Source organism: Otolemur garnettii, unplaced genomic scaffold (assembly GCF_000181295.1).
Source record: "Otolemur garnettii isolate 467f Iridium unplaced genomic scaffold, OtoGar3 scaffold00110, whole genome shotgun sequence".
NCBI lineage: Eukaryota > Metazoa > Chordata > Mammalia > Primates > Galagidae > Otolemur > Otolemur garnettii.
Window position 1 is genome coordinate 1400133 of NW_003852505.1, and position 25251 is coordinate 1425383.

The 25251-nt window shown below is 38.1% G+C and overlaps 1 protein-coding gene across 1 annotated transcript in view; it reads right to left on the bottom strand.

Moving 5' to 3' along the window:
- KLHL13 (kelch like family member 13) overlaps nucleotides 1-7686 on the bottom strand; it is a 213772-nt gene extending 206086 nt beyond the window's left edge. The window contains exon 1 of the mRNA XM_012809666.1: nucleotides 7337-7686. The gene's annotated coding sequence lies outside the window, so the exon portion shown is untranslated. The remainder of the gene's footprint in view (nucleotides 1-7336) is intronic.
- Nucleotides 7687-25251: the final 17565 nt, after the last annotated feature.

A 25251-nucleotide genomic window follows, 5' to 3' on the forward strand; every position in this document is an offset into this window, starting at 1 on the left:
TTTTCTCAGTTATTGCTTTAAAACATTCACATTCTACTCTTAGAAAGATTCACCTGTACCCCTATAAGGTAAACCTCAGAAGTAATCCCTCCAAACTCCCTCCCTCCACCCATTCCCCCCTTAGAGCTTGTTCTCTTAACAAGTATTTTCTATGACCTCTCTCAAAAACCCCTTCAGAACACTATGAAAACATATGGAAAATGTGATCACTATCAAATGATCTAAGCATCAAAAAAATAGGAGAAACATCACAAGGCAGCATTTATTCATTATCCAATAACTATTTATAGAGTGCATATCACATGCCAGGTGCTCAGAATACAACGATGAGCAAGCCAGACAAGGTCTAGGTCGCCTTCATGGAGCCAGAGGCCAGTGTCGAGATGGGCAGGCATCAAATATAATGATACAACAGGACAAGTCTGTGACTGATATTCACCTTCAGAGGAGGAGGCCAGACTCAGAAGGAGATGATATAATAGGACCTGAGATTTTACCTGTTCCTTGACTAGTGCTGGGATTTGAACTGACAGAAAGGAAAGGCAGGGTATCCATTCAACAAGCACATATTATGCACCTACTCTATACCAAGAAAAATGTTAAGCACAATAGTTCCAGACTGGGGAACATCAGTTTAAACCAACAGAGATCTGTGTAAGAGAATAATAAGGACATGTGGGAAAGCAGGCTGGGGTCAAATCATGAAGGATGCTTGTGTACTCAGTTAGGGAGTGGGAACTTGACCCTGCAGGAGCCACTGAAGGTTATTTTGTAGGTTATTCTTCCAAAATATTAGGATTTATCCTATGGAATGTCAATAATCATCTGTGTTCCTATTTGGAACCAACTATACTTCAAAGATGGATTGCATAAGGGCAATAAAATTCATTTAAGCCTCAAAAAGCAGGGTAACACTAATCTCTGAAGGAATAAAGATAAGGCGTTTTGAAAGTGCTGGAGAGGCATGATCTAAAGGAAAATGGCAAATCCCTCCTAAAATCCGAAAGGTCATTTCTAAAACCTAAGTTATTCCTTTATACACAAATGAAACTTTCAACATTCCAAAGCATTAACATATTTCAATGAGAAAATAAAAAGCATTTGTTGAAAATTAAGTTGAAAGATCACTTATATGGTCTGTATAACAAGGGTACAAGTGAACTTTTCTAGAACTAGAGTATAAATGTTTTAACACAATAACTAAGTAAATGACACAAAGTCTATGTTAACCAGTTTGATGAAAATATTTCAAATTGTATATGAAAACATTACACTGTACCCCATGTTTGCATTAATGTATACAGCTATCATTTAATTAAAAAAAGAAAAGAAAATTAAGTTCTTTTTTTTTTATTTTGAGACAGCCTCACTCAGTTGCCCTCAGCACCATGATGTCACAGCTCACAGCAACCTCAAACTCTTGGGCTCAAATGATCCTCTTGCCTCAGCCTCCCTAGGAGCTGGGACTATAGGCACTTGCCACAACACCTGGCTATTTTTAGAGATGGGGTCTCACTCTAGCTCAGGCTGATCTCAAACTCCTGAGCTCAAGCAATCCGCCCTCCTCTGCCTCCCACAGTGCTAGATTGATTGTAAGCGTAAGCCACTGCACCGGGCTGAAAAATAAATTCTTATCCAAGCACATTGGCTCACACCTACAATCTCAGCACTCTGGGAGGCTGAGGCATGTGGATTGCTTGAGCTCAGGAGTTTGAGACCAGCCTAAGCAAGAGCAAAACCTAGTCTCTACTAAAAATAGAAAAACTAGCTGGGTGCTATGGCAGAACCTGTAGTCCCAACTACTTGGGAGGGCTGAGGCAAGAGGATCACTTGAACCAAGAAGTTTGAGATAGCTGTGAGCTATGATGCCAAGATACACTAGCCTGGGGCAACAAAGTAAGACTCTATCTAAATAAATAAGTACATAAATAAATACATAACTTGAACAATGATCTGGTTGTTAATAAAGTTGGTGACAACTTACCTTGTAGCACAAGGGACAATGTGACAGTGGAAAAGTGAACTTCTTTTTAACATATTCACATCAGACTTCCCATTCCCCTATCCCCTTACCTAAATAGAGTAGAGGAACTGAATTACACATTCATTCTCAGGGATCAGTGTAAACAGCTAAGTAGAGAGACATATTTGTCCTCTGCAAAACATTTTTATTTTTATTTTATTTTTTATTTCAAATTAATATGAGGATACAAATATTTAGGATACATTGTTCTCACTTCCAAGGTAAAGTTCCAGTTGTAAAACAGCCCCTCACCCAGGGGGTGTGTATTAAACCCTTATAATGTGTACATTAGGTGAGACCCAATCTCATGCCCTCCCTCCTGCCAATTGTCCTCTCCCCCTCCCCCTCCCCCTCCCCTTCCCTTTACTCCTGTACCAGACTATATTTGTGTTTTATTGTTCATATGAGCATGTAATTGCTTATATATTGGTTTCATGTTAGTATGGAGTATATTAGATATTTATTTTTCTATTCTTGCAATACTTTACTAAAAAGAATGTACTTCAACTCCATTCAGGTAAATGTAAAAGATGTATAGTCTCCATCTTTTTTAATGGAGGAATAGTATTCCATGGTGTACATATACCACTGTTTGCTGATCCATTCATGTGTTGACGGGCACTTAGGCAATTTCCATGACTTGGCAATTATGAATTGAACTCCAATAAATATTCTGATGCAAATGTTTTTGTGATAAAATGATTTTTGTTCTTCTGGGTAGATACCTAGTAGTGGAATTGCGGGATCAAATGGAAGGTCTTTGAGTATTCTCCATACTTCTCTCAAAAAAGGTTGCATTAGCTTCCAATCCCACCAGCAGTGTAGAAGTATTCCCTTCTCCCCACATTCACACCAGCATCTGGTGTTTTCAGACTTTATGATGTGGGCTAATCTTGCTGGGATTAGGTGATATCTTAGAGTGATTTTGATTTGCATTTCTCTGGTGATAAAAGACGATAAGCATTTTTCATATGTTTTTTGGACATTCATCTGTCATCCTCAGAGAAGTTTTCTGTTCAAGTCTCTTGCCCACTTATAGAGGGGGTTGTTTTCTTACTGTTTAATTTGAGTTCTCTATAGATTCTAGTTATCAGGCTTTTGTCAGATTCATAACATGCAAAAATCTTCTCCCATTCCAAAGGCTGTCTGTTTGCTTTGTTTGTAGTACCCTCAGCTGTGAAAAAGCCTTTTGGCCTTATCAAATCCCAGTTATTTATTTTTGGTGTTCCTGCAACTGCTGGGGGGAGGTCTGTTTTCCTCACAAACTTTTTTTCCCAGGCCAATACCCCTGCAAAACTTTTTTTTTTTTTTAAGCCAGAGCCTCAAGCCATCCCCCTGGGTAGAGTGCTGTGGCATCACAGCTCACAGCAACCTCCAACTCCTGGGCTCAAGCGAGTCTCCTGCCTCAGCCTCCCAAGTAGCTGGGACCACAGGTACCCGCCACAATGCCTGGCTATTTTTTGGTTGCAACCCTCATTGTTGTTTGGCAGGCCCAGGCTGGATTCGAACCCACCACCTTAGGTGTATGTGGCTGGTGCCTTAGCCACTTGAGCCACAGGCACCGAGCCTGCAAAACTTTTCTAAATCTTTCCACTGTCTAATTTTGTTTGAGCCACAGAAATGCCTCTTCAATGGCTTCACCTTGTTCTGAGAATGGTATGGCAATGAAAACCTCATCATTCAACGTTAGCATGTTATGAAACTGCCGATGCCACTTTGCATTTGCTATAGTTAGTAATGCTTATAACGTGTTGCAAAGTGTCATTTAAAACAGTAGCTTTAGCACAGAGATTTTGCTGATGCAAAGTAAAATGAAAAGAAATCAGAGCATCTGGATCTCTTAATACTCTGTTTATCTATGCAATAAACCTTTCATGTTTTCCTGCCATGGAAGGGGCACTGTCTATACATACACTCACTAAATTTATCAAATTCAGTTCAACATTTATCTTGAAAATTGTTGAAGATAGCTATTCCCCGTGTTCCATTCAAAAGAGTGCCCAAAGGAAGTAACTCTTCATAGCAAAGAAAATCTTCTTTTATGACATTAATAAATTATAAAACCTGTGCCAGGTCAGTAGTACCAGTTAATTCATACAAAACAATTGAATAATAAATATTTTCCCTTTGAAATACAGCATGAAGTTGTTCTATTAAGCTAAAGGCTAATCCATGCTGTCAAATCAGTTATGGTCCTCCTTAATAAAAGCAGTTGTTTGTACTTTGAAACATTATCAGGGTCTGAGCATCCCACAACTTCAATAATACATTCTTTCACAATTCCTACATCACTGAATGGTTCCCCTTTTATTTCCAAGTATAAAAGCTACTTTATAAATTGCTTAAAGTGGCATTATTTCTAGATGTTGATGCTACTTGATAGAATTATCTGTGCTTTTGCTTTTTGTCTTTTAATTTCTGCAATACAACCTTTTGTGCCTCTCCCTCTAATTTAAAATATTTGTGGTCCTTATAGCGTTATAATGCTGACAAGCACCGAGGTTCTTTAATGTTGATATTGCAGGATCACAACATAAGTAAATCATCTTAACTTTAGCAAAAACAAGATAACATTGTACTTCCCAATCCTCATTAAAAATTTTGTTTTCTTCCTCCAGCATTCTCTTGGTCTTCTTTGACATGATGGGCTGTGAAGTACACAGAATTAAAAAATACTGCCGAGCTGTGCAACTATTCACAACTATTCACAAATTTCACTTTAAACAGAAACAGAACACCATTGTCAAAAGCTGATAACAGTCTGGCATACTAGAGACCCCCATAAACTTTTGCCAATCAGCCTCCGGTGGTGGTGGCTCCAGTCAGGTGAGGGAAGTTAGCACTAAATCATGAACATAGTGGGCACCAATTTAGCCCTTCTGGTTTATTAATGTTCTAATTGTGCTGGTCAATCTGGGAGGATCATTTCATTGAAACTTATTTTATTCTTTGATATTTAAAATGCATTCATTTTAAAAATAAAATAAAAATATAAATGTTGAACAAAATGTATTAATAAAAACAAAAGGATTTGTTCTGTAAAATTTGGATTCAGTCAAAAGGCTCCATTTAAGGACCCAGAAGGCCACATGTGGCCTTAAGGTATCAGGTTCCCCAGCTCTACTCTAGGTGTACCAGGTGGGCCACCAAATACATATTGATTCATATTGGAGATTCTGAGGAAAATGGTGATGGCTAACTCACATCCATCTTTATTTTTTTCCTGACAAATATAGTTTTACTATTTAGGTTAGACCTAGTATCAGTATCACAAAAGGAAGAAGTAACAAAATGATATAAACTCTTTTCCTTGAAACAGCTCCAAGTTTGTATGTCTCTCAGGAATGCATTACCATGAAAATTACAGCTTTAGAAAGGTGAGCCTATTAGGATAAATATCCTTTCTCTACTAAATTCCATATTTTAGTAGAACTAAAGTAAACTTTGGAATTTATCAAATGATTTGGAAACTACAAATCATTTGCACATTATCTGACTAAATTGACAAGAAAAAGCTTTTACTGTTATAATGAAACCTTTCTTCAGAACATCAACTAAACCCTATATAGTCACACCACACATTTTAAAATGTGCTTATAAAAATGGCAGATTAAAAACCCTGGGCAATTGGGGCTCTTATTTATCTATTTTAAAAATACATCATTTGAAAAACAAACAAACAAACAAAAATACATCATTTGATGTTGCAGTAGAAACCACTCTTGCCTCACTGCCATAAGAAGTGCTACCAAGATGGTGAAATGTAGCCATTATCTTCATTCACAACTTGCTTTCTTCTCAGATTGCTGCCAATTAGTGCGTACTGTGTCAATGGCAACACTTGGTCACACATTAAGCAAACAATTCTATGCCTGTTAAGCATAAGGACATTAATAAGAACTTGCAATTAAAGAGGGTAGTATTTTTAGATATAAAATGACATAAATAACTGCTGGATTATTTCATTTTTTTCAGTTTTCAGATTTGAGCATTAGATACAACCGATTTCCAAAAATACAGATTCATACATCAGCATGGGCTTGCTTACTGGTATTTGTCCCTACTTTCAGCCTCTCCATTCAGTTTTCTTCACACGCTAATTGCACCATGCAAGTGAGCAAATGAACCTCTCTCAGTATGGGAGCTAACCCCACAACTGCATAAGAAGAAAGTCGTATTGCAAAGAGTAGGGTTTTTCTTTTTTTTAAAAAAAAAAAAAGACAGGGTTTTAAGTGCGGCTTCTAGAGAGTTTATACAAATGTAAGATCTAATCTAAGACTTAACTGTGGCTTCTTTAGACAAAAAAAAAAAAAAATCAGGTGTCATCCAAATTGAGGCAGTTTTAAATCCCAGTGTCTGTTAGTCACCATCCAATGTGTTTAGTAACCAGCCTATGCTAACTTGAGTGACTTTATTCCAAACCACTAAAGTCTTGACTGCATTAAAACGATGAACATCTTAGTTTACAGATGCAGAAACAGAGCCAGACATCACAAGTCTCAGTAATTCCCTCTTTCTCAGGCCTGCTCGGCAGCTGGAGACGAATCAGACTTAGGACTATGAACAAGGATTGCATACAAACGTTTATACATACATTTTAAGTGGCTATGGTTCTTGGGCTAAGTTACTGAAACCTAGAAAGAAACTTTAAAGTTCCCTCGCTAAGGAATACTAAGGACATTTAGCACTGGAATGATCTCATCACTTTCAGTAAACGATAGGCTATATTACCAGCCTCCAAGAAAATCATTAGTCAACTGTGATTAAACAAAAAAAAGCTAAGAAATTCAGAGCTGAAGACGTTTAGAGCGGAGTTAAAAGCTTCGAGGAAGAAGAGTGTGCTCCTGACTTCAGAGCCAGCAGAGGAGCCTTTCAAGTTAGAAGACTGTGAGGGAGGGATGATTGGGAAGCATAAAGCAGAAACTGTTCGAGGGCAATAGATGGTGGGGCTGAGGAAGGCAAAGGGACCCCAGACCGGCAGGGCAGCGACAGCGAAGCCCAAAGGAGAAGAGCTTGAAGAGAGCATTTCCGAGATGACCCACGGAAAAACCGGGTTCTGGGTTCCTACAAGAACCCAGGCGTCCGGCGGAGTCAGAGGGACCAGGAGATAGAGATGCGAAGGTGTAGGGATGAGGGCGCGCACCGGCCCGCGAAAGAAAAAGAGATGGGCCGGGCAAACAGTGAAGCTGGTTCCCCGTCCCTCTGCCCCTGGTACAGAGCCCAGCTTCTTGCCGCTCACAGCCGCGCAGCGCCAGGTCCCAAAGGCAAAGAAGCAGCTGTTGGAGACCCTGTGACTTCAGGACCCTGTCTCACCTTGCTTTGCCGCGTCCCAGCGTCCCGCCGCTCTTTCGCCGCTGCTGCGCTCCGAGGGCCGAAGACAGAGTCCCACGGTGAAATCGGGGTCCCTCCTGCTGCGAGGCACCAGCACCCGCACCTCCGCACGCCGTGCCCGCCCTGGCCACTTCACCCTGCCTTCGTGCAGGCGGAGAACATGGACCCTAACCCGAATGCCGCTCCAGTTATTTTCAAAAGTCCTCGTTCCAGGCTTCCCCGGAATAGGAGCTGAGCTGCTGGGACCGCAGCGGCACAGCCTTAGCCTGACCTCACCGGGGTGTGGGGTGGGGGGAGGGAGGGGGGCGGGAGCCCAGTAGGGAGGGAGAGGGAGTGGGCGGGGGAAACATGGCGGCGGGGGTGGCCCTGGCGGCGCCTGCGCGGGAGGCGGGGGAAGCTGGGGCTAGGACAGTGTGTGGGGTCCGAGTTGAACGCCCCAGGCTGTAGCAGATGCGTGACAGGGAAGGGCCGGAAGCGGGATGACTGCTAAGTGGCCCTCACGCCTCAGAAACCGGGACGCTTGGGTGTGAGCCCACTTGGCTTCTGGTGCCCAGGAGGCAGAAGTGAAAACTGTCAAGTATCCAGGGACAAAAGTGCAGCCGCCCCGGGTTAGCCACTCCAAGGAGGTCCACTCGTGCATCCTGCCAGCCGTGGCCTCCGCCTCCTCGGAGTCACAGCGGGCCTGGGCAAAGGCCGCGCTCTGGAAACCGTGCCACTAAATCTCGGTGGACCCCACACCTCAAAATTAGCCTGACTTAGTCTCTCCCACAGATGTTCACTCTTCTGCTGCAAGGAGCGCCTTATCTCTTTCCCCTCCTTACTGGATTGCAGTTTTAAAAAAGAGGACGAATACCAACTACAAATAGAGCAATTGAAACATTTTACTGAGCGTCTACTATGAACCAAGTGCTTAACTACCAATTCACTTAACTCTCAGAGCTACTCCACCAGGTACACAATATTATTTCCATTTTATAAGTGACAAAACCGAGACAGAAAGCTTAAGCAAATTGCCCGAGGTTACACAATTAATGAGCGGCAGAGCAGGACTCAGGACACCCAGTGGTGTGATTCTGGTGCCCAAGCACTTAACCACTGATTTAAACTGCTTCCAAACTCTGGTGGGATTGGTCTTCTAAGTCAGAATCTTGATTCTCTCCTCCCAGTTCTGTCAGCCTAGCCCCCAACAAAAACCCTAGTCAAGCCTGTTTTTCCCCTTGCCTGTCTTCTGCTCATACTTTGTCTTCTTGACGGTTACAGCCTGGGGCCACCTCCTTACACCCCTTCCTTTGCCATTTCTACTTATAATTCCACATTCCTTCTTGGAAAAATAAAGGGAGTTTGCTCTTAGCAACCAGGTTTTTTGCTGTATTTTATTTATTTATTTTTTGGCTTTGCTGTTTGCATTTTTTTAAGGAAGTGATAGGGTGAGCATGAAGACTGTAGTTCTTTATGTTTCTGAGAATTTCTCTCTTTGGCTACCAGTAAACTGATATAGGATATGAGATTTCAACATTGCTGACTTGGTATTTCAACTTACATATGCTGGAATTCCAGTGGTAGCTTTTAGGTAAATTTGAGAATAATCACTTCCTCTAAAACTTGTTAGAATTAAAAATAACAGCACTTTTGGGGCTTTTTCAAATAACCAAATAACTTCAAATACACATGGAATTTTTATTATTATCTTGTACCTGTCAGTGTATTCAACTCAATTCACCTCTGTTAACAGGAATGTATCATTAGCTTCTCTACTATGCTTATTCAGTAATTATTATATAACTACATTACACACTAAATACCCATTTATATGGAAAGCTCCTGTTTCAGATGTTTACAATCTCACTGAGGAGATACATTTAAAGCAATCAGTTTCAGTATGTATCAAAAACCTGGCACATGCATTAAAATAAACACAAACTGAGTTAATGTATATCCAAGTCAGTGTTTCATCATCTCTGCTATAAACTCGTTCAAGTGGGGTTGCTTTACAATATATTTGTCCAACAGACATAACCGGAAAGTGGGATAACCACGTATGGCTGGAGTAGCCCTTATCCATACAAGGCGAAAACCCTTCAGAGTTCATAGCAAAGGTGTTACGATGGGGGCAATTATTAAATCTCTGTATGAACTGGGAATAAGATGTTACAATATACTTACTTATTTAATAGGAATCCATTGCTGTTTAGTTTAGGATTCTTTGAATAGTTAATCTAGTAGGTAGAGCACTAGACTTGGGAGTCAAAAGACAACTTATTTGCTATGTGACAGTAAGTAGCCCCTTCACTTTTCTGAATGTTGTCCTGAATTTCCAGAGGGAAACATAGTAATACTGGCCTCTGATTCCCCACCGCATTGTTTTGGGTTCCAAAGAAGAAAACATATGTGAAAGTGCCTTGTACACTTGTAATAAATATGTATGTGTGTACAAATGTACTATGATAGTTTTATTAATATCAGATTGATGAGCCACTAGAAGCTAGGGATCTAATTATGAAGGATTTTACATGTTAACCTGGAGCCAAAAATGTCAAGAACAAGATAAAGCATTTGGAATACCATAGTATGGTAAAAATCTGAAGAATGGGTGGAAGTAACAGAAGTTCAGGAAATAAGAAGAAAGTAAAAAAATATATATTACTGCCAAAAAGAATACAAAAGAAGGTCAATGGCTGTTATGGGCTGAATTTTGCCTTCCCTCTCCAAATTCAAATATTGAGATCCTAACCTTCATTTGCAGATAAGGTCTTTAAAGAGGTAATTAAGTTAAAGTGAGGTCTTTAGGTTGGGCTCTAATACAATGTGACTAATGTCCTTATAAGAAGAAGTTAGGATTTAGACATATATGCAAATAGAGAAAAAACAAGTGAGGACACTGCAAGCCGATGAGAAGCCTCGGAAGAAACCTTGACCTTGGACTCCTAGCCTCTAGAATTGTGAAAAATGAATTCCTGTTATTTAAGTCACCCAGTCCATCATAATTTGCTATGGCACTTTTAGCAAATTAAAACAATGGCAAATATTTGGAATGCCAGCTAGAGTATCCATTGCATTTAATGTATACATAGTAATTAGTATTAGTTACTATGTAACAAATTGCCACAGACCTGGTGGCCTAAAAGTACACATATTTATTATTTGTTTCTACGGGTCAGGAGTCCAGGCACAGCTTAGCTGGTTGCACTACTCAAGGTCTCTAAAGGCTGCAATCAAGGTGTTTGTCCAGACTGCTTCTATTGTGGAGTTCAGAATGTTCTTCCATGCTCATTCAGGTTGTTGGCCAAATTCAATTTCTTTCAGTTATAGAATTAAGACCCTTGGCATTTACAGGCTCTAGAAGCTGCCCCTTTCCATACACAGTTGACAACTTGGTTGGTTGTTTAGTCAAAGTCAACAGGAAAACTTCTTTCTCTTTGGGAGCAGTCTAGTCCCTCTTTTAAAGCCTGTCATCAGATTAAGTTAGGCCTACTGAGGAGTACAACTCTTTTGATTAACTCAAAAATCTATTAATGGGATACCTTTCTGGATTACATCTGCAAAATCTCCTCACCTTGGCCATATAATGTAACCTAATCACAAGGGTAACATTTCAGCATGCCTAAAGAAAGGGAATACAGAGAATATACACTATAAGACAAAAATCTCAGAGGTCATCTTAGACTTCTGCCTACTATAGCCTCAAAGATTTAACAGCAGCAATTATACAATTATAAAAATTTACTAAGAGACCATAAAGGCAACTGTGAGTACATACATACACACACACACACACACCCCCAAAAAGCTGAGAGTCAGTAGTTGATACCTAGTCAGTCAAGAAGCTTCTGTAAGCTTCCCGTGTGCCTAATGTGAAACCAAAGATTTCATTGCATTAACTCATGAATAAGAAAATTGAAAAATATTAGGACAATTTTTTATATCTTTGATTAATTTGCATTTATTCAAAATACTCATCTGGTCCATTATTGAATGGATTCACTATTTATGAAGAACCTCAAGACCCACAGGGCTTTGGGTAACCCATGACAGTATTGTCTTAGGAGTTAGGGATAAATCTGACTAAAGATGTCAGAAAATTATAAAAAAACATTGCTAAGAAAATCTAAATAAATGGAGGGATATACTAAATTCCTAGGGTAAAATACTCAATATCATTAAGATGTCAATTCTTCCCAAATTGATTTATAGTTCTAATGCAACCCCAATCAGAATCTCAATTGGCTTTTATTTATAGAAATCAACAAACTAATTCTAAAATTAGTATGAAAATGCTAGCCAAAAACCTAAAATAGATAAAAACAACTTTTAAAAATAACAAGTTGGAGGGATAAAACTATCTGATTTCAATTTTTACAATAAAGCTACAATAATCAAGATAGTGTGGTATTGATAGATGGGACAGAATAGACTCCATAAATAGGCCCACAACACATATGTACAAGTGATTTTCAAAAATGGTTCAAAGGCAATTCACTTTTTTTTTATTTTTTGAGTCAGAGTCTCACTCTGTTACCCTGGTAGAGTGCCTGGGCATTACCATAGCCCACAGCAACCTAAGCCTTTTGGGCTCAGAGGATTCTTTTGCCTCAACCTCCTGAGAAGCTGGGGCTACAAGCACCTGCCACAATGCCCAGATAGTTTTTCTATTTTTAGTAGAAATGGGTCTCACTCTTATTCAGGCTGGTCTCAAACTCCTGAGCTAAAGCAACCCACCCGCCTTGGCCTCTCAAAGTGCTAGGATTATAGGCATCAGCCACTGCACCTGACCAGCAATTCAGTTTTTTTAGGAACCTTCATACTCTTTTCCAAAATGTCTATACTAGTTAGCATTCCTACCAACAAAGTACAAAAGTTCTCTTTTCTGCACATCCTAACCAACACCTTTATCATCTGTCTTTTTGATAACAGCCATTCTAACAGGTATAAGGTAATATCTCACTATGGTTATAATTTTGCATCTCCCTAGTGATTAGAGATGTTGAGCACTTTTCCATATATCTGTTGGCCATTTGTGTCTCTCATTTTGAGAAATGTCTGTTCAAATCCTTTGCCCATATAATTGAGTAATCTCAATTCTGGGTACATATCCAAAGGAACTACAATCAGTATGTCAAAGAGCTATCTGTACTTTCATGTTCATTTCAGCATTTTTCAATATAGCTAAGACATGGAAGGAATATAAGTATCCATCAACAGATGAATGGATAAAGAAAATGTCATGTACAGTAGAATCTCATAAGTTGAACACTCAAAGGACAATCAACATACGGAGGGGGTTAACATAAGGAACTAAGCCTACTGTACTGGTACATATATGGTGTCTGGTCTATGAAAATTAAATCAACCTATGGTGGTGGTATAGGTAGGAAGGTGCTCAACAATAGAGGTTCTACTGTATATATACCTACACACAATGGAATGCTATACAGCCTTTCAAAAGAAAGAAATTTTGCCATTTGCCTCCTTGACAACATGGAAAGAACTGGAGGACATGATCACAAGTGACATAAGCCAGGCACAGGAAAACAAATACTGTATGATCTCACTTATATGTGGAATCTACAATAATCAATCTCATAGAGGCAGAGAGTAGAAAAGTGGTTACCAGAGACTGGAGGGAGAAGGAGGGATGGGAAAAAGGGAGATGCTGATCAAAGAGCCCAAGGTTTCAGATATACTGGAGGAATAAGTTTTAGTGATCTATTGCACTGCTTGGTGACCACAGTTAATAATATGTAGTATATTTCAAAATTGTTAATAGATTTTTTAATGTTCTCACCACCAAAAATGGTAAGTTGGTATAGTAATAGATATGTTAATTAGCTTGATTAAATCTTTCCATAAAGTATACATAGATCAAACTAACACAATTATATCCCATAAATATACACAATTATTATTTGTCAATTAAAAAGTTTTAAAAAGCTAATTCAGCAGACAGGATAGCTTTTTCCAATAAATGGTGATGAAACAACTAGATATCCATGAGAACTGAGATTCATCCCTCACGGTATCTATAAAAATTAACTCAAAATGTATTATACACCTAAATGGTAAAATCTGGATAAAATTTCTAGAAGAAAACTTAGGCAAAACATTTGTGACTTTGGGATAGACAAAGATTTTTTAGATATGACACCAAAAGCATGACTCATACAAAGGATTAATTGATCAGTTGGACTTGATCAAAATATTGTTTAAACTCTACTCTGTACAAGACAATGTTGAGAAAATATTTTTTAAACTACAGACCAGTGGAAAATACACAAAAGTCATATATCCCATAATAAAAGACTTGCATACTGAATAAAAAATTCAAATCTTAGTAACAAGAAAATAAACAACCCATAAAAAAAACCATATAAATGATTTGAACAGACACGACCAAAGAAGGTATACTAAAGAAAGCAAGACAATCAAGCTCATGAAAAGATGCTGGACATCATTAATTATTAAGGAAATGCAAATCAAAATTACGATGAAATAACATGACATTTTAGAAGAGCTAACCTTGAAAAGAATAACCACAAGTTTTTGCAAGGAGCTATAATTCTCATGCACTGCTATTATGAATGAAAAATGGCACAACAACTTAGGAAAACAATTTGGCAGTTCCTTAACAAGTTAAACACACACCTACCATGTGATCCAGCCATTGCACTTTTAGACATTTCCCCAAGTGAAATGAAAGCATATATCCGTACAAAGACTTGTGCATGAATATTTATAGTAGATCCATTTGTTATTAACTAAAAGTGGAAACAACCCAAATGTCCGTCAACAGATGAATTGATAAACGGGCACATGCACTCGCTGAAACTACTGGGCAATAAAAAGGAATGAATATACCACAGCATGATACAACAGTCTGGATGATCCTCTAATTAGTCTGAGTGAAAGGGCACACAAGAGTACACACCATATTATTCCATTTATATAAAATTCTAGAAAATTAAAATGAGTCAATAGTGATAGAAAGCAGCGTATCAGTGGTAGCCTAAGGATGAGAATTGAGGGGGAGAAAAGGACAAAGGAGTACAAAGAAACTGCAATGATAAGTATATTCCTTATTGCTTTTATGGTAATGGTTTCACAAATGTGTAAATACAATATTTATCAAATTGTGCATTTTCGATATGGGCAGTTTATTCTTTGTCAGTTATACCCCCAACAATGCTGTTAAAAATCAGTCTCATGCCTTAACAAATGGCAGTGTGTCTATTTAGTTCTCCTTTTGTGGATAAAAATACAACAGAGATATAGTTAAGGCTCAGGAATGATTTGGAATCAGGCACTGGAGTGCTGACAGGACTTCTCTCCATCTTTCTGCACAGAACTGGGGGATCCACTTCATTATTTTATTTTATTACAGATCGTCATTTTATGCTTTCCAGGCTGCATGGTAGGCCTCCATTAGTCACAAATTCCTGGGTTTTTATCTCCTCTCTTCAGAAGACCAGCTAAATTGAGGCTAAAATCTCTAAAACTCAATTCCACATTCCAGTAGACACCTTCTGATCAGCCCCTTTGGTATAAGTAACCCACTTCTGGACCAATTAACTAATCTCTGGCCTTTGTTAAATGTAAACTAGATGGGAAAAAATCTTAGCCTAGCCATTAAGAATTCGGGAAAATAGTGGTCTTGACTTCAAGTCACTATTGGAGCTTCAGTTAACTCCAAGAAGGTTTTGTTACCAACAGATTTGCAACCAATGTATGTCTAACAAAATCACCTGGCATTTTTTAATGGGGTATACTAGGTAAAAGCCAGAGATGTTAGGTAGGGAACTCCAATTTCTGGGGTCCCACCAATGGACCTCCTGAAGCCTCCTCCCGCTATACAAATGTATTTCGTGATTCCCATTGTAAACCCAATTCCACGAGGATTAGTAGAATACATACCAGGGACATTCAGAAATTAGAGAAAGGAAGCTTCTTATCCCCTATATTCACTCTATTACATAGTGTTCCACCCATGCCTGGGGTTAAGACCATCAAATAGAAAACAATAGGAAAGGATGGAGTCGAATGTTAGTTTTTAATCAAATTAAGCAAAGACCCTATCAATCTCACTATAAGCAAGCAAGCTGTTGTAAATACTAAGAAATCTGTGATGCCACCTGACACAAGAGGTCTCTGAGATTGTATTTTTTGTTAATTATTTTATGTTTATACTTGCATATTTTGAGATAGGCTCTTTCTCTGTCACCCAGACTGGAGTGCAGAGGCATCATCATAATTCAATGCAACCTCTACCTCCTGGAGGAGTTGGCCTCCCACCTTGGCCTCTCAAAGTGGTACAATTATAGTCATGAGCCACCACATCCAGCCCTGGAATTTTATTTTAGCTTGAGCGGTGTACTAACATGAAATTGGCAACTACCTGACTAATATTTTCCAGGAGTCATTATAAAAATGTTTTTTTGAAAAAAATTCAGAATAGCCATCATCTCAAAGTAACAAGTTTAATGCCAAATTTTTCATCTTCCCTTTTCCCCAAACCAGAGTCCCTTTTCTGTTAGTAAATATTACCATCATTCTCCCTGTTATTCAAGCTTAGGATATCATCTCTCCATTTACTCAACTAGTATTTATTGGATGCCTCCCATATGGAAAGCCAAAGCTAAACTCTATGAAAGACACAAAGAAATACAGAATCTGGAATTACAAATTAAGAGATTTTCATGCAGGATATAGTTGGAAAAGGGTTTTAATTAAGAAATAACTTTGGGCAGATATTTCTAAACCAAGTAAACATTATACTAAGCCACCATGTATAAGAGCCACATATGTGGTACAAGTAATGGAAATTCCTATAAGCACAATTCATGATGGCAGTCAATTGGAAATAAATACCCAATATCAGGAACTTAGTTAAACCTATCACCATATAAAAAATACTCTGCAGTCTTTTAAATGACATCTTTCAAAATGATGCATGATTTTATATATCAAAATGGAGAGATGTTAATGATAGATTACAAAACAGGTTTTATAAACACATATGTACATATAAAGAACATAATTTAGAGGACAATGAGATAATAACAGTTATTTATACAATGAGATAGTAACAGTTATTAGCCCTTAGTGTGCAGCATTATGGATGTGTTTATGTTCTTTCGCTTGTCTGAACTTTGCCATTTTTCCTTACTAAAAATGGGGGGGATGTGATCTTTTTCCTAATGAAAAGAAAGAGCTTTAGTGAAATTTTGATGCAGAATCATGGTTTAGTAGTGTCGTTTTTCATTGGGATAATATGCAATAGAGATATAGAACTAGAGCAATTAATTGTAAACTGTTTATGTACACGTAGTAGTCAAAACACTGGAAACAATGAAAAACTCAAGGGAACTCAGACCCACAGAAGACAGTCGCCAGAAGACATCGAAGGAACAATGAGGGAAATAAGAGTTCACCTCCACTTGGGAAGCAAAAAGAATACTAGAAGCAACCAGTGGAGAAGCAGCTGTGTTAAACAGAGAAGGGAGAGTGAGGAGCACTCACTCCCATGGTGAACAAGGTATGCTCTCCCTGTGGACGTGTCCAGAGCAAGTGTTGGATTTTACAGACAAGCTGCCTTTTAAAAATCTTTCCAATGGAGAACCCTCAAAGAACTCAAACTGAACCTCCCATTTGACCCTATAATCCCATTATTTGGTATTTACCCAGAAGAAAAAAAATCCTTCTATCATAAGGACATTTTCACTAGACTTTTTATTGCAGCTCAATTTAATTGCCAAAATGTGGAAACAGCCTAAATGTTCACCAACCCAGGAATGGATTAACAAGCTGTGAGATACACACACACACACACACACACACACACACACACGTGCGCACACACCCCCCCCCAATCATGGAATACTAGTCAGCCATCAAAAAAGATGGAAAATTTACATCTTTTGTAGTAACCTGGATGGAAATGGAACACATTATTCTTAGTAAAGCATCACAAGAATGGAGAAGCATGAATCCTATGTACTCAATTCTGATATGAGGACAATTAACAACCCATGGTGGTAGGTGGGGAAGGGGAGAGCAACGAGAGGGAAAGGGGGGGGTCACAGAGTGTGACACACCTTTTGGGTGCAGGACACAATTATAAGAGGGACTTTACCTAACAGAGGTGATCGATATAAGCTGGTTCTTTGTACCCTCAATGAATCCCCAAAAATTTTAAAAAAAAATTCCTACAAAATAGTGTCATCTTCCTGAAATGCAAATCTAAATATGCCACTCATCACATCAAAATTCACTTCTCCTTTCCACATGAGAACTCATTGAAATCATAAGACCAGTTCTAGAAGGAAAAGTAAAGACCATTTCACGTTGGTCCTTCATATAACCTATAATAAAACTGAGGCCTAGGGAATTAAAATGATTTGCCCAGGGTCACACAACCAGTGATCTAAATATAGTTAAAATTTTGCCAGCTGTCTTCTAAAAAGAAACGTGAGAGGTTTGGTAAATTAATCCTTAGCTAGTCTGCCAAACTCACTTGTCAATAGTTTCAAGTTTCCTCCTTTTCAAACATTTTTCCTTCCCTGTAGCTCTGGTTATCTACTCTCTTATTCCCCTTTCTGTCTTCTCCTCTCTTTCCTCCTAAATCTGTTACTTTTCAGGTAATGGCTTCAATTTACCACATCTTTCTTCATTTGGCCATCTTAACAGAAATGCCAGAAGACACCAAAGGAACAGGGGAGGAAAAAAAAGTTTGCCTTCACTTGGGAAGCAAGAGAACATCAGAAGCAAAGGAGAAGCAGTTGTGTTAAAATGAGAAGGGAGAGTGAGGAGCACTCTATCTGAGGAGACTATTTTTCTCAGTCTGTTTTTTCTGTCTAAGGACACCACTCCCCAGCCCTCTTCTCCTGGCCAACTTCTCCCCTTCCAGTCTCAGCTTAGTGCTTTTCTCCAGGCTTTCTGTGATACACTAGACGAGTATGGGTATTTCTGTAATACTCCCAAAGCACCCTGTACTCCTTAAATCATATCATCCCATTCTGTAAAATCATTATTTCTTTTCTTGCTAGAATGGAAGCCCTATGAAGGGATGAACCAGGTCTGTCTTGTTTGTCACTGAATTCCAATGTCTCAAATAAAGCCTGGTACATTGGGATATCACAAATAAATATCATTGATTTAAGTTACTAATTCAAGTCACTAAAAGATTATCTTGTGGGCAAGACTAACTAGATTAACAAACCAATTGTATCTAAAAGAGGACATCAACTGTGTTTATTCCTCTAAGTAATTTATACTCTCCTGATACAATCTTGTTTATAATACTGATGTTCCTGGCAATTCTTTCATTTTTCCACTAATAGGGCAAAATCACAGTTTGGGTCTATTCTCAGATTCTCAAGTAGTGAAAAACACATTAAGTCTAAACTGTATTCTGATTAGATTATCCTTGTAACTTCATACACATTCATAATTTAAGGGATTAAAAATTTCATAATGTGACATGTCTACTTAACATGAATGGCTTTAAACTAGACATCTCTTTTTTATTCACTGCTACATACTCTAACTGCCTAAACAGAATTTTGGTATGAATCTCACATTCAAACGTCAAAAATATAGGGAATTACATTACAGTTGCACTTGTAATCTCTTGGAACTTTTGGTAAACTGAGTTTTTATAACTGTTTCCTTACCATATAAATTACATCTAGCCAAGGGCCGCTCCTTTAAGCAGCCACACCCATCCTGGACAACTTCAACATGCTGCTAATCAGAAGTGTTGCCTTATTTGGGTCAGACATGTCCTGAACATTTTTAGGCCTCCTATGTCACTGCTCACTCCAACCTGCACAGCAACCTGTACTTATCTTTCCTTAGTTTTGACATCTGCTGGTGTTTCCCTGATCATTCTTACTAATGATAGCTAGTATTTATTGAGTGTTATGATGTCACAGATGCTATGCTCAGCCCTTTACAAGCTTTATTGAATTTAAGCCTTAAAAAAATCCAGTGAGGTAAATGCCGTTAGTGTCCCCAATTCACAGAGGTGGAATCTGAAGCACACGTGTTTAAATAATTTCCCTAAAGTTTCACAGGTATTAAGAGACAGAGATGGGCTTTTTCTTTCTTTCTCTTTTTTTGAGACAGATGCTAACTCTACCTCCCTGAGTATAAGAGATCCTCTTACCTCAGCCTCTTGAGTAGCTGGGACTACAAGCACCCAACAAAGTGCCTGGCTGGTTTTTCTATGTTTAGTAGAGATGAGGTCTTGCTCTTTCTCCAACTGGTTTTGAACTTTGGAGCTCAAGCAATCCACCCACCTCAGCCTCCCAGAGCACTAGGATTATAGGTCTGAGCCACCGCACCCAGCCCAGAGATGGCCTTTGATCCTAGGCAGGGTGGCTGCAGAACCTATGCTACATCATTTTGATGAAAATGTTAGTATCTTGGTATTTATTACTCAGGAGAGGGCTTCTCCTTCACCTTCATCCAAGCTCTGGCCTTCTCAGTGAAATGGGGAAAAAAATTATATTATTTTTACTCAAGATACTTGGTAGAGACATAGCCAAAAAGAATGCCTATTAACTTTCAACTTTAATTATACCATTATTGCTTTTCCTAAACTCTAGCTACATTCTATGTATTTGAAAATGAAAAAGACTATGACAGAGTCTTTTCCCCAACATTAAAGTTAATATATAGAATACATATTGATTCCAATATTCCTAGTCATTGAAAGCTTTTTATTCTGCTGCTACACTTAAAAATTGAGTTATATGAATGAAAAGAATAAAATTTTTGAGCTGAAAGGGACCTTAATGATGATCCAACCTCTCGGTTATACAGGTGATGATCCCTGGGCCAAGTATGAGTATACCAAGTCCTTTGGTGAATTCATGTGAATTCTGCAAATATTTATTGAGTACCAACTATGTGTTCTAGATGAGGCACAAGAGACAAAGTTATGCCTTTACAGATCTTATATGCTAGTAAACAACAGAATAAGATAATTTCAGGTAATAAGGTTATAAAGAAAATAAAATAGGTAAATTTTTTATAGGGAAGCGAGTAGGATAGTGAGTGATCAGTGATGAGAGGAGTAACTTCTGAAGGGGTGGTCAGGAAATAATGCTTATAGGAAGTAAAATTTACACTGAGCCTTGAATAATGAGAAGAAGCTGCCCAAACAATAATCTGAGAGAAAGTCACTCCAAGGAAGGAATGGCAAGTGAAAAACCCTAAGGTGGGAATGGATTCAATACATTAAAAGAGTAGAGGGCAGCGCCTGTGGCTCAAAGAGTAGGGCACTGGCCCCATAAACCGAAGGTGGCGGATTCAAACCTGGCCCCAGCCAAACTGCAACAACAACAACAAGAAAAATAGCCTGGTGTTTTGGTGGGTACCTATAGTCCCAGCTACTCAGGAGGCTGAGGCAAGAGAATTACCTAAGCCCAAGAATGGAGGTTGCTGTGAGCTGTGACACCACAGCACTCTACTGAGGGTGACAAAGTAAGACTCTGTCTCTAAAAAAAATAAAAATAAAAAAATAAAAGAATAGAAAAGCAGCCATTATAGCTGAAGGATAGTAAATTATGAGCAAAGTGGTAGGGTATAAGGTCATGAAGGTAGATGAAAACAAAATCATTTAGGTCTTGTGGTCTGTGTCAAGGCATTTTGATAATATTCTAATTGCAACAAGAAACCAGAGGAAGACTTGGAACAAGAAAGCAATATGATCTGGCTTAGAATTTTAACTCATAATACTAAATGATGCTAAAATCTTAAATCAGAGTCTAATCATAGCTATACAAATCACTAGTTTTCACTTGTGTACAGAATTGCACAGTCATGAGTTGAGTTTATCATCAATTCTTTGAGAAAACAATAAAAATTTTTAGAAATTATAATAATTGCTATTATGGTAATGGTCCCATTAAATCATGCCTCCCTGTATCCATTACCTTCATGTTGTGGACGGTTTTCTAACACACTGATTCTGAGCTTGGCCTCTCACATTAACTCTGTGACTTGCTTTGGCCAATGGGACATAAGCAAACATGTCACAAGTGGAGGCTTGAAAAGGACTTAGGCATTGGAGCTTGCACTCCCTCCCTGCCGGTGGAAACCAGCAACCATGTGATGAAATTCAGGCTGGATTATGATTAACACTTGGCCCAGTTACTACCATCACCCCGGCTGATAGTTAGTAAATCACTCAACCATGAATAACTCCAGCCACAGGAGTAAGCCCTTAAAATGATATATTCCCAAGATAGCAGCAATACAATTTTCAAAAATCATTCCTAATTTATTAATATTAGCTAATTCTGTAGAGGTATACAAATACAGTCACTATACATAAACACCATTCCAAAGAAATGCATCTATATTCATTAAGTCCAAGGGTAGGGAAACTTTCCTATTGAAAGGCCACATTAATTTAGCTATAATCAAACAAAGGTGCATTCAAGAAACTTCAATTAGATGTACTTAAAAATGTACATTTTTTAAAAAATATAACTCCTATGTAATAATCTCAAAAAAAAGAAACTGTTAATTTTAAAGTTAACTAACCTTTTAATGACTTTGTTGTGTCTGCTTTTGGTTGGAAACCATCTGAATATTTGGTTGCAGCATGGAGATCAACAGTTTCTGTTGATCCTCTAGATAGGTGTCAGTCATTTGTGACCTTAGGGCCATCTTGATTTGTGTTAGGTAGCAGAAGGTAGATTCACAGCAGTAAGTGGTAAAATTAAGAAAGCATTTTTCAGGCATGTTGCCAAAGGTGTGGGTATTCTGCTGCATTTTCCATATTTTAATTGGTTCTTTCTTAGCATCAAATAATGACTTAAAAATATCATCTACTGTAAGCTCAATCAATTCCATCTGTATTTCCTTAGATGCTTTGCTTATATCAACTAGGTGAGACACATGCTAATTTGAGTATGATGTCATGATTTTCGAAGTCAGTGACCCATTCATAGTATTTTCCTCTTAATAGATTGTAGCTCAATTCATAATTGCCAAGTCGTGGAAGAAACCCAAATGCCCATCAACCCATGAATGGATTAACAAACTGTGGCATATGTATACGATGGAGTACTATGCAGCCATAAGAAAAGATGGAGACCTTACATCTTTTGTGTTTACCTGGATGGAGTTGAAACACATTCTTGTTAGTAAAGTATCTCTAGAATGGAAAAGAATGTACTTAATACTAATATGAAACCAGTGTATAAACAACTACATGCCCACATGAAAGATAAAACACAAATATAGTCTAGCAAGATGGAGGGGAGAGGAGAGAGAGGGGAAGAGGGAAGAGGGAGGGCAATTGATGGAATCTCACCTAAAGTGCACAATGTGAGGGTGTTCAGCATGCCCCCTGGGTGAAGGACTCAACTACAACTTGAGCTTTACCTTAGAATTGAAAACAATGTAACCTAAACATTTGTACCCTCATATTAATTTGAAATAAAAAGTAGGTCTATAACAGCCTATATTGTTCAAATAATTCGCATGTATCATCCTGCTCATCAATGACCTTTGCTAACTGGGAAAATGTTCATCCAAATTTTCTTTTTGAAAAAGAAATGTTTTGAAGAATGTATTAATAAAAATAAAAGGATTCATACTATAAAATTTGAATTCATTCAAAAGGCTGCACTTAAGGACCTAGAAGGCCACTTGTGGCCGTTAGGCTGCAGGTTTCCCACCCCTGGTTTATCATTATTCATCTTCCAGAATTTATATATTTTGAAAGCTAAAGCAGCAAAACCATATTTGCATGGTTTTTAAAATAGTGAATGTGGTAAAAAAAAAAAAAAAGGGAAAATATAATGATATTTGATGAAAGAGAACAATTTCTTCATAGTAGGTTTTATTAACTAATTGAAGAAGTATTTATTGAGTCTCTTCTCCAGCACAGTTATAGGTCCTGGCTATAAGAGTATCCCATAAGAACATCATGAACATACTATGGTGAAATCAAAGTTAGGTGTTAATCAAAAACTTTCATTTCACAAATAATAGCACAATAATTTTAATAATGTATATTTCCTAATCAAGAAATCAAAATGTTCTACTGAACATGGTAAAGGAAATTGAATATTTAGAAAGCAATTGAGTAAACACAAACAGCTGGATAGAGCAAAGAAGAGTCAAAGAAAAGAAAAATACAGGAAATGAGAAAACAGCTTTAGGAATGTCCATAGTCATTTGTTTTCAGCCTCCAGGAAGATGTCCAACCAAAACTAAGATTTAAATGGCTTCAGGGAAAAAGGAGTTTCAATATTTAGCAGCTTAGTTACTAAAAGAGTATCTGACCTAAATTCACAATACAGCCGCTCAGATTTTTAAGTTACCTCATGCTAATCTATTTCTCAAGCTTATACATATATTGGCAGTGTGATGGACACAAAAGCATTTAAAAGACCACATAGAAATTTTAACATTAATCTGTATTGAGATAACAAACTAAATAACTAACAAACAAAATAGTGTATGTCTTGGGAGAAATCCTAACCCAAAGCAACTAAACAACACTATGCTGCATACAGTGCCAGAAAGAGAGCTGGGCCAGTCACCACTGGCATTTATGTACCCCCTCCTGGTCATGTGAAAGAGCTTTCACAACTTAAATCAGTTCACATATGTCCACAGTGTCTTTAAATATTCTTCACAGTTCAGCATTTTGTTCTTAAGTGAATACTTTTCCATACAACTTTATGATCATGGTCAAGTTTTTCAGGGTTGTTTTTTTTTTTGGTAGAATTGAAAGGAGAAACATGGTCAAGTTTTAACATCAAAAGCAAGCAGATGTTTGTTAAATGCAGTTCATATAAAGTTTCCCAGCTCTGCTACGTTTTTTTGTATTACTCTTACAACAGAACCATATGGGTTCAAAGGTAGGACGCTCTTAATGGTATAGTTTGAAAGGAAGCACAACATAAGCAAGTGATCTTACTTCAGTGGAGTGAAATTCAACTAAGCTTTATTTTAGACAACTGTGTTAGTCAGGGTTTTCCAGAGAAATAAAAACAATGTGGAAGGAAGAAGAGAGAGGGAGGTAGGGGAGGCAAAGGAGAGGTGGAAGGGGAAGAGAGAGAAAGGGAGAGACAAAAATTTATTTTAAGGAATTTGCTCACATGATTATGGAGGAGGGTAGGCTAGAAACCCAAGGAAGAGCTTAGGTGAAAGGCAGTCTACTGGCAAAATTTCTCCTTCTTGGGAAAGTTGTAGGTCTTTTCTCTATTAAGGCCATTAACTGATTGGATGAGGCCCACTCACATTATAAAAAATAATTTGCTTTACTCAAAATCTACTGATGTGAATGTTAATCTCATCTTAAAAAAAAATACCTACACAGAAACATCAAGAAAATATTTGACCAAATATCTGGGTGCCACAGCATAGCCAAGTTGACACATAAAATTAGCCACAATGACAACAAATTACCAACAAACATTTCTTGAGCAATAAATACACTCTTGGAAAGTGGCACATAAATAGAATTTTTTATTGCCTCATGCACTAACCTATTTCTACTTGTAGCTCAGCCTTGCTAGTCCCTGAGGCAATCCAAACAAAGGCATACAGTAACCCAATAAAAGGTAGATTCAGCTACACTAGGCTTGAGACCTGGGAGGTTAGTGCTAAGTCTTGTTCTTAAACTAGTAGACCTGAAGTGAACCTGAGCATACTCATACCATGTTATCATTCTAACCCCCAGTGGGTTTGCTCAATCTGGAAAAGTGGCCTCTTGCTTTAGATTCTTGATTTTTCACTCCAGTTCCTCAGCTCAAAGTTCCATTCTTGCTCTAGACGCCAGCTCATTCGACTGGAGCCCATTCATTCAACTGAAGCCCATTCACTTTCCCCCATGCACTGGGGCTACTTCAACCTACCAACAGCAATTATCTGCCTAA